Here is a 13,385-nt window from a genome sequence, read left to right as displayed (position 1 = left end):
TATTGCACGTGAGAATATGAATTATTGTGACTATAGAGTGAATGGTGAAAAATCATACTTTCAAAAGATTAGTGGAACAATATACCTATTGCCCCAAGGTCTCCTGCAATGTGACTTTACCATTGCCCCATTACTAGGGAGGTCTTATTCTCTTCCCATTTGTATCTGGGTTGGCCTATGACTCACTTGAAACCAACAGAAAGTGACAGAAGTGAAGGTGAATGTGTTTGAGGCTGTGTCATAAAAGATAATGCAACTTCTGTTGGGTTCACTAGGTAGGCCTCTTACTTCAGAACCCTGAATTGACAAGACAAAATGTCCACTTCACTGAAGCCACCTTACTGTGAGAAAGCCCAAATTAGCCGAGAACACATGCAGAGGTCCTGAGGATGTGAGGATGTACAAAGAGAGGTAACCAACAAGCTCTCATAACTACAGAATTATAATCTTAATAACCTTTTATTCAATGTTATTCATAGTAATTTCACTTCTTTAATCCAACCCTGACTAATCCAAGCCATAATTCAACTTCTCATGGAACTTAAAAAAATCCAGATATATAAATTTAAAATTTTCTTCATAGATGAAAGCAATTTTTCATTCACTGATTAGGACTATTTATTGAGCATTTACTGTGTACCTACTTTTATCTGTGCTGGAGATAAATTATCTGCCTTCATGGAGTTTACAGTCTGTTTCAGGACACTGGCAATAAATAAATATGAAATATAAGCCCAGGCAATCATAAGAGCAATGAAGAAGGCAAAGAACATATATTAGATGAAGAAAATAGAAATATAAGGGGTGATATTTTAGATAGTAATGTAGAAGGCTTTTCTGTGGTATCAACTGAAAAAGGTAAAGGATACAATTATTTAAGTATGCAGGAAGAAGCTTTCCAGAAGAAATAAAAAAATGTATAACCCTGAGTTGTGAGCATACTTAGGATGTGCAAGGATTAACGAGGAGACAAGTATAACTTGAACATGTTAAAATGAGAATAAAGATAAGAGATGTAATACGCAGCCATGTAGATCACAGTAAGCCAGGTAGATGCATACATTTTGTTTAAAATCTAAGATAGCCCTTTGAGGTGTTTTGTTTAGGGCATTAAAATGAACTGATACTGTTTCAAGCAGGAATTGTTGAAAAGGACAATGAACAAGGGGCTAGAGAGCAAACAGATTATTTATGACTATTCCAGGAAAGTGTTGAGGGTGGCTTGGACCAGAGTAGTAGTCACAGAGGTATTGAGAAATGATGATAATCTGGATTTATTGTATCCTTATAGCTTGGGTATGGAGGGGAAGCCAAACATCAGTAGTCAAATTGAACTCTAATAATTTATGCCTCATAAGTAACAGAAAGTGGAGATTTTTAGGGAGAGAGGAATTACTGAATGATGAAAGCTAAGATGAGAACATTGATAATGGAATCGTTTTAGGAGAGGGAAATTAAGAGTTTAGTTTTGGATATGTTATGCTTGAGATGTCTACTATGCCTCCATGTAAAGATATCAAGGAACAAGTTGGATATTCATGCTTGGTTTTCTCACATTTCTGAAAGAATTTTGGATTGAAGATTGAAAAAAATAGATTTGTTCTACTTTTAAGTGGAATTTAAATCTATTGTTATATTATGGTTTACCTAGGTGATGACAGTAGGCATAGTGAAAGGAAGTTTCCAGAACTGAGCTCTGTAGTACTCAAATGGCTTGAAGTAGGAAAAGGAAGCATATTCATCAAAGAAGCCTGAAAAGAGGAGAAAGCTATGTAGAAAAATAAGTATCAGGAAATTATGATTTCCCAGAATCTAGATGAATATGTTTCAAGAAGGAAGTTGAGCTCAATTGCATCAGACATTGCTTGGAAATCAACAAAGATAAAGACCATTTGTCATGGTAAAATAAATTATATCCATAACCTCAGTGTGAGCATTTTTCAGTAGAGACACCGATGCATAAGACTTTTTGAAGTAGATTCAAGGAATAATAATAAGTGAAGTGGACTTAGTAATATAGGTATATCACTTCTGTTTTCTTATACTGTAATAAAGGAGATAGTTTTTTTTTTAATTAAGAAGAGATTTTGCAGCAGCTTTTTAGTTTGATGAAAATGATCTCATAGAAATGAACATTAATTAAAACAGAGGAAGGGAATAATTTCCAGAACACTGTCTTTGAGTAGAAATGCATTGTATCCCAGAGAGAAGACAGTGTGTTGTTGTAGCTGGACATAGTTTTAGAGGGAAATGCTAATCCTCCTCTCATTTATTCTGTGGGGTATATGTGTGTGTGTGTGTGTGTGTGTGTGTGTGTGTGAACTAAAAGATAATCAGGATAGAATAAAGGTAGAGAAAGAATTAAGGAGGAAGAGGGGATGTGGAACACATATATAGCACATTGAAAAATGAATCCCCAAGTGAAATATAATAGAAGGTTAGGTAGCAGAGATGCTTCCTATTTAAAATTTGTAGTTAGCAACTAACGGAATGGGAAAAGATATTTGCAAATGACATATTGGACAAAGGGCTAGTATCCAAAATCTATAAAGAGCTCACCAAACTCCACACACGAAAAACAAATAATCCAGTGAAGAAATGGGCAGAAAACATGAATAGACACTTCTCTAAAAAAAGATGTCCAGATGGCCAACAGGCACATGAAAAGATGCTCAACGTCGCTCCTCATCAGGGAAGTACAAATCAAAACCACACTCAGATACCACCTCACACCAGTCAGAGTGGCCAAAATGAACAAATCAGGAAACAATAGATGATGGAGAGGATGTGGAGAAACGGGAACCCTCTTGCACTGTTGGTGGGAGTGCAAACTGGTGCAGCCACTCTGGAAAACAGTGTGGAGGTTCCTCAAAAAATTAAAAATAGATCTACCCTATGACCCAGCAATAGCACTGCTAGGAATTTACCCAAGGGATACAGGAGGACTGATGCATAGGGGCACTTGTACCCCAATGTTTATAGCAACACTTTCGACAATAGCCAAATTATGGAAAGAGCCTAAATGTCCATCAACTGATGAATGGATAAAGAAATTGTGGCTTATATACACAATGGAGTACTATGTGGCAATGAGAAAGAATGAAATGTGGCCCTTTGTAGCAACGTGGATGGAACTGGAGAGTGTGATGCTAAGTGAAATAAGCCATACAGAGAAAGACAGATACCATATGTTTTCACTCTTATGTGGATCCTGAGAAACGTAACAGAAACCCATGGGGGAGGGGAAGGAAAAAAAAAGAGGTTAGAGTGGGAGAGAGCCAAAGCATAAGAGACTCTTAAAAACTGAGAACAAACTGAGGGTTGATGGGGGGTGGGAGGGAGGGGAAGGTGGGTGATGGGTATTGAGGAGGGCACCTGTTGGAATGAGCACTGGGTGTTGTATGGAAACCAATTTGACAATAAATTTCATATTTAAAAAAAGAAAAAAAGAAAAAATAAATAATAAAAATAAATAAATAAATAAAATAAAATTTGTAGTTAAAAATGTAGAGGGAATCCAGTCAACATGAATGTGTAAATTCTTTCAGCTTTGAGAAACTTCTCTGATACATCAATGAAGTAGGTAAAGTTGAATTTAAATAAGGTAAATTATTTTACCCAATTATTTGATGGATCATGAACTAAGGTATACTAGGGAATCATGAGAATGGCAGATTTGTAGGTATAGAAATTAAAAATGTGTCAGCCTCACAGGATCAGAGATCATGGTGGGGTTGAAGAGTTTTAGCAATGAGGATACTTAAATTAATTCTATGGAATAGAACACTTGACATTGGGATTTGGTATCAGTATAATTATTGGTTAGGAAAAGATGTGAGACAGAAATATTATAGTAGTAGATCGCCGAGGCAAAGAGTAGGATAAGATTTTTAAAGGTGAATATCCTGAGACATCTACCCAAAAGCAAAGGCATCCTTACTTGTACATTTTAAATTTATCATGTTTATATTTACCAATTGCTCCAAGATTGATAAATAGAGGAAGGGATAAACACTAGTACAATATCTATACTTTATTACATTCTAAAGCAAATACTGGAGATAAAAACAAGTATAAAATCCCTTTTTAAAATATTTTTTATTCCTTTGGGAAGAGAAAAGATAAAGATGCAGGAGACATCTTGAAGGGGGAGGAAGAAGAGCAAATTGGTGATTTGGCATTTTTATTATGTGTTCATGATGACCACCTTTTCAGTTGCCTAATAAATTTTATTTTGGTATTTATTGATAAGTTACCTCTTCCAGTAAGTTGGACACAATTCCAGAGTATCTATGCTTCAGATAGCATTACTAATAAAAAGGAAAGGCTTATTTGAAATAGCAGCCATTAACAAAAAATCTGATCATATAATGTTCATTGTTAATATGCTCTTCTAGACATTTCAACAGAATGAACTAAAAATGTCAGTTAAGGGGCGCCTGGGTGGCTTAGTCAGTTAAGCGGCCTACTTCAGCTCAGGTCATGATCTCGCGGTCTGTGAGTTCGAGCCCCGTGTCGGGCTCTGTGCTGACAGCTCAGAGCCTGGAACCTGTTTCAGATTCTGTGTCTCCCTCTCTAGGACCCTCCCCCCGTTCATGCTCTGTCTCTCTCTGTCTCAAAAATAAATAAACGTTAAAAAAAATTTTTTTTAAATAAAAAAATTTAAAAAAATAAAAAATAAAATGTCAGTTAATATACAGCTTGTTATTTTTATATTGTTTAGTGTCTAAATCCATGAATTTCTCATTTTTAATTTCATTATATTGACAACTTTCATTGACAGTGTAAGAACAATAATGTTTACGAACATTTGACACAATTTGGTTTCAGAATAAGGACTTCTATTTCAGTTTTCAGAATATTGACTTTTAAATGCTGTGTTCAGGGGTACCTGGGTGCCTCAGTTGTTTAAGTATCCAACTCTTGACTTCAGCTTGGGTCATGAACTCACAGTCATGGGATTAAGCCCTGTGTCAGGCTGTGCTGACAGCATGGAACCTGCTTGGATTCTCTCCCTCCCTCTCTCTCTCTATCTCTCTCTCTGCCCCTCTCTGACTCATGCCTGCTAGCTCCTTCTCTCATTCTCTTGAAATAAATAAACTTTAAATAAATAAATAAATAAATAAATATGTGTTCAAACAAGGTAATAGTATGCCATGTGTGTATATATAATATAGATTAACACATATTAATTAAAAATCACACAGAATATTTTGAACAAATGTGACAAAATGTAAAATGTATTAACCAAAGAAAAAATCATACTGTATCTATAATATAGTTATTTGTAGTATCAATGAATATAAAATGACTGTCCCCGTATAGAAAATAATTGGAGCAATTTGTTCATTATTGTATCAAATAATTATATGACAAAGACAAGGTAAAATTCATTAAAGAAAAATCATTACGCAGACACTACTATAAAAAAGGAACTTGCCTCAAATGCCTGTTCTCTTTTTATTTTTTTTTTCACCTGAGGTATATGGCTGATAGGCTTTTCTTTTTCTTTTTTTTTTTTTAATTTGGCTTTGCAGATGACATTTCCAAAAACCTACAACGTTCATCTTATTCCTCAAATGTATGTTTTTTCATACATTTATATTTTCAGGAGATATTTACTGAGCAGTTTCTAGATGTATGGCAAAAGTTTTAAATGAACTCAAATTTAAAATACATTGTTTTGTAGTTCACCGTATTTTTCAGAAATTGTATGTATGTATACATATGTATACATTTTATGTACTGTGCAATGAGTACATGCTTCAAAAACAAAACAAAACAAAATCCACCCCACAAAGAATCCTTGGTAACACAAATAAGGCCATGATCTTCCTTGCTACTGGTGTGGTGGGTACTGGTTTCAAGGACTTCACAGAAGAGATCATGTTGGAGCTCATTTGGCAAACAATGAGTAAAGCCAGCGTTAGAACTGGAGGATAAAGTTATTAGAAATACACAGAGACATCGATAAAATGTGGGAAAATAATTGAAAAACACCCAGTTGGAGCCAGGGACAATGTAGGAAATGTAGGAATACACCAGAAAATCTGGAACTGTTAAATATTGATAGCAACTTCAGTTGATAGACAGCCATAAAAGTGTTTTAATCTAAGTGGAAACATCAGCAGAAGACAGTAGAAGGGGGTGAAATTGGCAGTTTTCAAAGCATAATGGTGGCAAATGGAATGGCCTAGAGGAAGAAGATGAGCAGATCCTTCCTTAAGGCTGTGATGGAGCACAGAAAGATGAAAGAAAAATTATGAACATTGCCTAAAACAGGAGTGACTTCCTTCTCTGGGCTAGATCTTGGTATGGTATTATAGTAAGCAATGAAATAGGAGTTTCATAATACCTAAAACCACTCTCTATTAAAACATTTTCCTTCTGTTCCTTCATTCTCTGAGTATTCATAGGTAATAATCAATATTATATTTGTTGGGTTCAATCCTATTCCTTTCCCTAGAGTTCAAGCAGTCATTCATGAGACACAACTATATTTTGTGTGTGGGGTAGTGGGAGTCTATGAGATACTTCTCAGGTACCAAATTCTCATTCTCTGACCCCGTTTTTTGCCTGGTTTGTGTAAAAGGATGGACAATAATACTTGTATAGCTTAATCTGAGGAGGATCAATAGGAAGACATCTCTCTATTCTAAACCCTAAAGCAATATCCAATGAACAAGAAATGTTTTAAAAACCATTTGTTCCAATGTGTGCAATTAGTCAAAGAGAAAAAAAGACATTATCATTAATTAAAATATTTCTGTTTTTTAAGTTATCTCTATAGGGAGTAAAGAATGGTGAGTGCACATATGTTGCATGACAAGTGTTAAAAGAATTGTTTTTTTATTCCATAAATGTAATTTGACCATATTTACTCCAGAAGAAAAAATGGCTCACTACCGGGAGCAAATACCAGTATGCTCTCCAAGAAAAACATTCTGGGAAGATAGAAATATTCTTTACTCACATTGTCTAATAAAATAGCCATTATACACCTATGCCTATTAAAAACTTCAAATGAAACTAGCAAAACTAAGGAATTCAATTATTATATTTATCTTAATTTTAATTTTATAATATGACTATTAGTTTCTGGTTATAGCATGCTTGTGTTTCATATCTTTCTGAGAATGTAATTACACTCCTCTTGGGAACCTTTGCATTTCTACTCTGTTCTACACATGGGGCCTCATGGATTTCCCCTTTGATGGCTCCTTTTCATCCTTCATCTTTAAGCTTAAATGCTGCCTTCTGAGAAAGGTCTTTCATAATACCTCAATCACTAACTTAATGTCATCTCCTTTATAACCACTAATCATTCTGTGTCTCTACCCAAGTATATAGTTTACTTCTGTAGTATAACTTCTGATATATCTTAATGAGTTATGAACCAGTTTACTTGATGTATGCATGTCTCAACCAATACAACATTAGATCAGGAGGGCACAGATCATGCCTACCTAATCATCATCTCTAGTACCTCCCATAGAGCTTGCTAGTTTCGTAGGTACTCATGAATACTTGTTGAATAAATGTGGATTACTTTCCAATTTATCCTGTCAAACTATTTTCTATCTTCTCTGAAATATATTATTTTAAATGTTATTTTTAAAAATATAACTTAATTTTCAACCAGAATTTAGTTACAAAGGAAAAAATGAATAAAAACTGTCTCAAAGGCATCACTCATGTACTACATTCTATTTACAATGCCTTCCTCCTCTATGACAGCCAAATTCTTCTTCCCATTCTCTCTTCAGCCCATTTCTATTTGGCTTTGCCTCTCACCATTCCACCAAATTGTTTTTATCAACATTCTAGTCAAACTCCACACCAAGATAGATATACTGTGACCCTTATGCTTAAGGTCTGGAACCCCTCACTTTCATTGGTTACTTCTATCTCTCTAATTGGGAGTGGTCCTAGTTTAAGTATATTTACATAACATTTGGAAAGGTGAAATATTTTTTCTCACATAGTTAGGAACAGTGCTTCTTCCTTTTGATATTTCTCCTTCATACTTCTTGATTTTGAGGACAAATGTCCGGAGTGTTTTGGAAATGCAGCCAAAGGCAAGTTGATTTGGAGAAACATTGAATTTTAGTTTAATAGGGTTGTTTATAATTGTTTGTAATTACTTCTGTATACATAGGGTTATTTCTGGCAAAAGTGGTATAGGACTACCTTCAAAGGATACTTTCTCACCCACTATGCGTCATCTGGAGTTGTGATATAAGGGTGCAGGTGAATTGCAGGCTCTGCACCTGGTATCTGGAAGTATGTAGGCAACATATAAGATATAAGTCTTAAAATATACGGTGCCAGATGCTAGACTGTGGAAATTTTATCCAGTCATCAAATGTGGATCATTGCAAGCAGTGTTTTAGTTCTTATGGATACCTAGTCAAAATGAATGTTCTCACCTGTCAGGAACACACTTGATGATGTAGTACAAACAAGTGTATATACACTGCATTTTCTTTTCCCTATGTGAATTGTGAAAACAGAATTCATCAGAAACTATGTTTGTAGGGCCATAACATAAGCAGTAAATACATCTGTATGTGAGGTAAAATTTTAATCAATCTCTACTTATTGGATTGAATCTGAGTCTATCTAACACATCATACCCTAAACAAACAGTATTGTGGCTCTACCCTGCAGTAATATTGCCTGAAAAAATAAGTATTCCAGGAATAAAACTTCAAATATTTATCAATAACTCAATGCACATTGCATAAAATTAATTTAATTAAAAATTAGATTACTTGATAGACTATAGTGACAACTTTATTTGAATTGTTTTCTCCCTTAATTTCAAATTAATATAAGAATTATTGGACAGATTCACATATTACTAATAAAAAATAAAAAATATAAAAAAAGAAAGAAGACTGGCAGAAACTTCAATGCCAAACTCTTATATATGTCCACAGAAACTATGAATTTTGTTGTCAAAATTTATGAAAAAACTTTTTTACTAAGTGATAAAAATAAAGACCAACCAGTTGGAGAAAAGACCGAGGTCTTTACTTTCTCTTCAGAATTAATACCGTAATATTCTTGGGATATAAAGATAGTGAACAAAGAGTATGCAGCCAAAATTGTACAGAAAAGATATATTACAGATTTATATCAAGCAGCTACTTAAAAATAAAACCACTGTATTATTTTCTCTGGATTTTGTAATATTTGTCATATATGCCAAAGAGGTCTGTTATCTGATGCAAACTCTTTTCTCATTATAAATAAATATGTAACATTGCACCTAATTGCAAATTCAAGGATTTATATTGTTGGATAATATAAACTTCTACCACCAGCTCTGGAAGCACCTATGGTTCCATGCAGCTCCAGTTAAAGAGTGACTGAGTCCTCACAGAAGCTTTTGCTGTTTCCCCCTCCTATCTTTGGGATATACTTTCTATATTTGACTTCAGGGCACAGCAATCCTGTGGTTTTCTTCCTACTGTACTCTTAATACTTTTTCTTCTCTGTTTATCCCCACTGTCTTTGAGATGTTATCCAGTCTGGGGACTGGATCAACACCATCAAAATGCAACACAACTGGTATTTTGAAACACTTAAAGTTACACTCCCAGGCAAGAACTCCAGAGTTCTAGATCTTTTTTTTTTTTTTTCCTAACCCCACTCCTACAGGTATCCAGTCTTAATTAATGGCAACTCCTTACTAGTTATATCTTGCTTTGTATCTTTGATATTCCATGATTTTTTTTTGAAATATCTCAAACACATCAGGCAGTTTTCCTCAGAAAACTGGTATTTTCACTATGTTTAGAATACTGTATATCCCTAATACACAGATTATGCAGTACTTTTCAAAATTCAGTCTTTATTCAAATACCACATTTTCTTTTTTTTTTTTTTAAAGCTTATTTATTTATTTATTTTGGGAGAAAGGGAGGGACAGAGAGAGAGGGAGAGAAATTTCAAGCAGGCTCTGTGCTGTCCATGCAGAGCTCAACATAGGGCTTGAACTCACGAACTGTGACATCATGATCTGAGCCAAGATCAAGAGTCTGACACTTAACCAGCTGAGCCACCCAGGCACCCCCAAATGCCACATTTTCAGTAAAGCCCTACCTATTTAAAATTGAACACCCTATCTTAACAGAACTTAATCCCTTTTTATGATTTATTTCCCCATCCAATATGTTTCTTTATTTTTATATAGTATATTTGCTTATTTTTATGTATTTTTTGTTTATCTCCTCCCATTATGATAGGGGTAGGGCTTTTTTATTTGTTAATACTGATTTTGCAATATGTACAGTCATGCCTCGCACATTGAACTTCTTGAATAAATAATTTTTGAATGGATAGTAAATACATTTAAGCTAATGGTCACTTATTTATTTCCCAAAGGTTATTTTTTGTGTACCTTTATTCTAAAGATATGTATCCTAACTTTGAAAAGGTAGATAGAGAGCCATTTAAAACCTCTGTAATGAATGAATAATATTCCATTTACTTATGTGATATGATGTTGATAAGTTTTCTAAAATTATACCTATATAATTCCTCATTCTGAAATCTAAATAGCAACAATAGAGAAATTACACATCAATCATAGAACCATATGTACCTGATCAATTTATATATGCCATATGTAAACAAAATACACATGTTATGACCCTAGCATCTATACAGAGGTAATAATGAACATTAAGTGAACCCTGGGTGTCTCAGGATATAATTAAGGTAAGTTTCACAATCATTATCCCTGAAAAGATATCTGAAAGGTTATGTAACTGGAGCTAATCCAAGAATTTAGATCCAATCTAGTCTTATTTCAATTGTTGATGTGTAGTATAACTAATTGAAAATCCCAGAGAAACCTTATAATTGATTTCCCATTTATGATATTATGCCCTTATAAGATTGTTAAGATATACACTTGTAAGTATATCTATACCTTCCTTAGTAAAAAAATAAATAAAATAAAATATTTATCTAGGCAAAGCATTCCCAAGGGCAAGCATATTTGCTTTGTTTTAATGCATAAATTAGTTTTCATTTTGAAAGCTCTTGTAACATTTTATTCAAAAGTGTCTTTTCCTAATAGGGACCTTTAATAATTTAACTAATATAAAAATAATCTTGGTACTTCCTTACAAAAACCATTTTTAAAAAAGTCATTTAGTTACTTTTCATTGATATCTTTTTTTTTTTAATTTTTTTTTTAACGTTTATTTAATTTTGAGACAGAGAGAGACAGAGCATGAACGGGGGAGGGGCAGAGAGAGAGGGAGACACAGAATCGGAAACAGGCCCCAGGCTCTGAGCCATCAACCCAGAGCCTGACGCGGGGCTTGAACTCACGGACCGCGAGATCGTGACCTGAGCCGAAGTCGGACGCTTAACCGACTGAGCCACCCAGGCGCCCCCATTGATATCTTTTTTAATCTGATATTTTTGCAGATATTTAATAGAAACTTGATTTGAAAATTGTGCTTTAAAAAAAAGCTAAGAAAGCAAATAAATGACTGATGATATCTGATATTACAGTGGACTAAAACATAATGCACTTTAATAATAACTTTTTATAATTACATAATAATTATATTAATTGATTATAACATCTTAATATATAGCAATAGCTAATATAATCAATATGTATTAATGGTTGTAATAATAATTAGTGAATATTATTGTATGAACTTAATAATTATTGATTAATAAATATTTAATATTTTTAAATGACATACCTTATCTTTATTTGTAATCTGTTTATCTAGTTTATCTAGTTTGGGAATGAATTTTTTCTTACCCCCATAATATTAGTTAATCAACTTTAACCCTTTTTCTGTTTCAGAACTACTTGTGTTAGATAGTACACAAAATATTAACTCTCAAAATACTGTTCCTCAAAATCTCAGTAAAACATATCCACAATATTGCCTGGGCCTGTATATTTTCAAAATTTAAAATTTCACTAATGTTTATGGGATTACTCACTTTTCATTTTTCCTTTACCAATTTAAGCATTTTTTGATTTTTAATAAATTAACACATCTTGTGTAAATTTTCAAAAAATTTGGATATTAATATTTATAATATTCCTTTATCATGTTTTAATGTTGTGACTGTTTCCCTCCTATTCTGCGGTTTTATTTTAAATGCCTTTTTTTTCTGACATTTCTTGTTAGTCTGTTTTATTACTAATATGTTGCAAAGTATCAGCTTTCAGCTTTACTGATCAAATTTTTCTTGCTATTTATTTCACTTACATCTTCTCATATCTTTATTATTGCATTTTTCTGCTTTTCTGTTTACTCTTTGTTTTTTCACCAGCTTTTGATTTGAACATTTTAGTGCATATAATTTTGTTTTTACTTTCATGTAAATATATTTAAAGTGACTTATTTCCCTTATGATATTGCTTTACCTGTGTATATTAGTTATCTGTTGATGTTAACAAATTAACCCACTTAACGGCTGAAAACAGCAAACATTATTTCAAAGTTTATATTATTGTTATTATTGTTATTGTCCAGCTAGTAGCGGGGGACACAGTCTCTTTTGAAGTAATTACTGGAAAGTATCTGCTTCAAAGCCACCAACATAGTTACTGGCAGAATTTAGTCCTTTGTGGCTTATTGGACATTGATCTCAGTTCCGTGCTATCTTGGCCAATTCATGGTGCAGCTTACAACATGGCAGCTTGCTTTGGTAGAGTAATCAAGCAACACATGCAGGTAACATGGAAGCCATTGTCTTTTTTGATATTAATCTAGAAATAGTGTCACCTTTGTCAGGTTTTATTGTTAAGAAATGAGTCACTGCATCCAGTTCACACTCAAGAACAGGGCGTTACACATTGCCATGTATGCCAGGAAGTGGAAATCACTGGGAGCCTTGGTTGAAGTGCTTCACACCTGGTGTTTCACTGATTTGACATGTATTCTTCAAGTGGCATTCAACTCTATGTATCTTTTAATTGGCCTAAGGATTGTTTTTCTTTATATTAAGGATGATTTGTTTATATTTTTAATTTTAAATCCAGATATATAGGATTTTTAAATAGCTATCATGTGTTTATTATTCCTTTTCCTTCATTTATGGTCCTTGAAAGCCTGACCTCAAAATTGTTTATGGCTCTTGTTTTCCATTTCTGTTCCTATTTTACTCAGCATATGCTTCTTTATGGCCTTTATATTGATTAAATATACTTTATACTATTTTAGTTGATAGATTTATAAGATATCATACCCTCCTCCTTTTAAAATGATACTAATAAATCTAAAGTATAGCAATAAATAACTCTTTATAATCCCTAAACATTTAACACTTTGAAAGAGAAACCCTTACAAAATGCTTCAATAGTTTCAAATTGCCGTGTATTATAGGGAATGATT

General features: G+C 33.4%; 1 long non-coding RNA gene across 1 annotated transcript in view; it reads left to right on the top strand.

Moving 5' to 3' along the window:
• Window positions 1-296: 296 nt before the first annotated feature.
• Window positions 297-13,385, top strand: part of LOC131483769 (uncharacterized) — a 165,700-nt gene continuing 152,611 nt past the window's right edge. Inside the window, exon 1 of the long non-coding RNA XR_009247902.1 lies at window positions 297-411. This is a non-coding gene — a long non-coding RNA (uncharacterized LOC131483769). The remainder of the gene's footprint in view (window positions 412-13,385) is intronic.

This window comes from Neofelis nebulosa, chromosome 1, assembly GCF_028018385.1.
Source record: "Neofelis nebulosa isolate mNeoNeb1 chromosome 1, mNeoNeb1.pri, whole genome shotgun sequence".
Lineage (NCBI taxonomy): Eukaryota > Metazoa > Chordata > Mammalia > Carnivora > Felidae > Neofelis > Neofelis nebulosa.
This window is presented reverse-complemented; position numbering and strand designations above follow the sequence as displayed.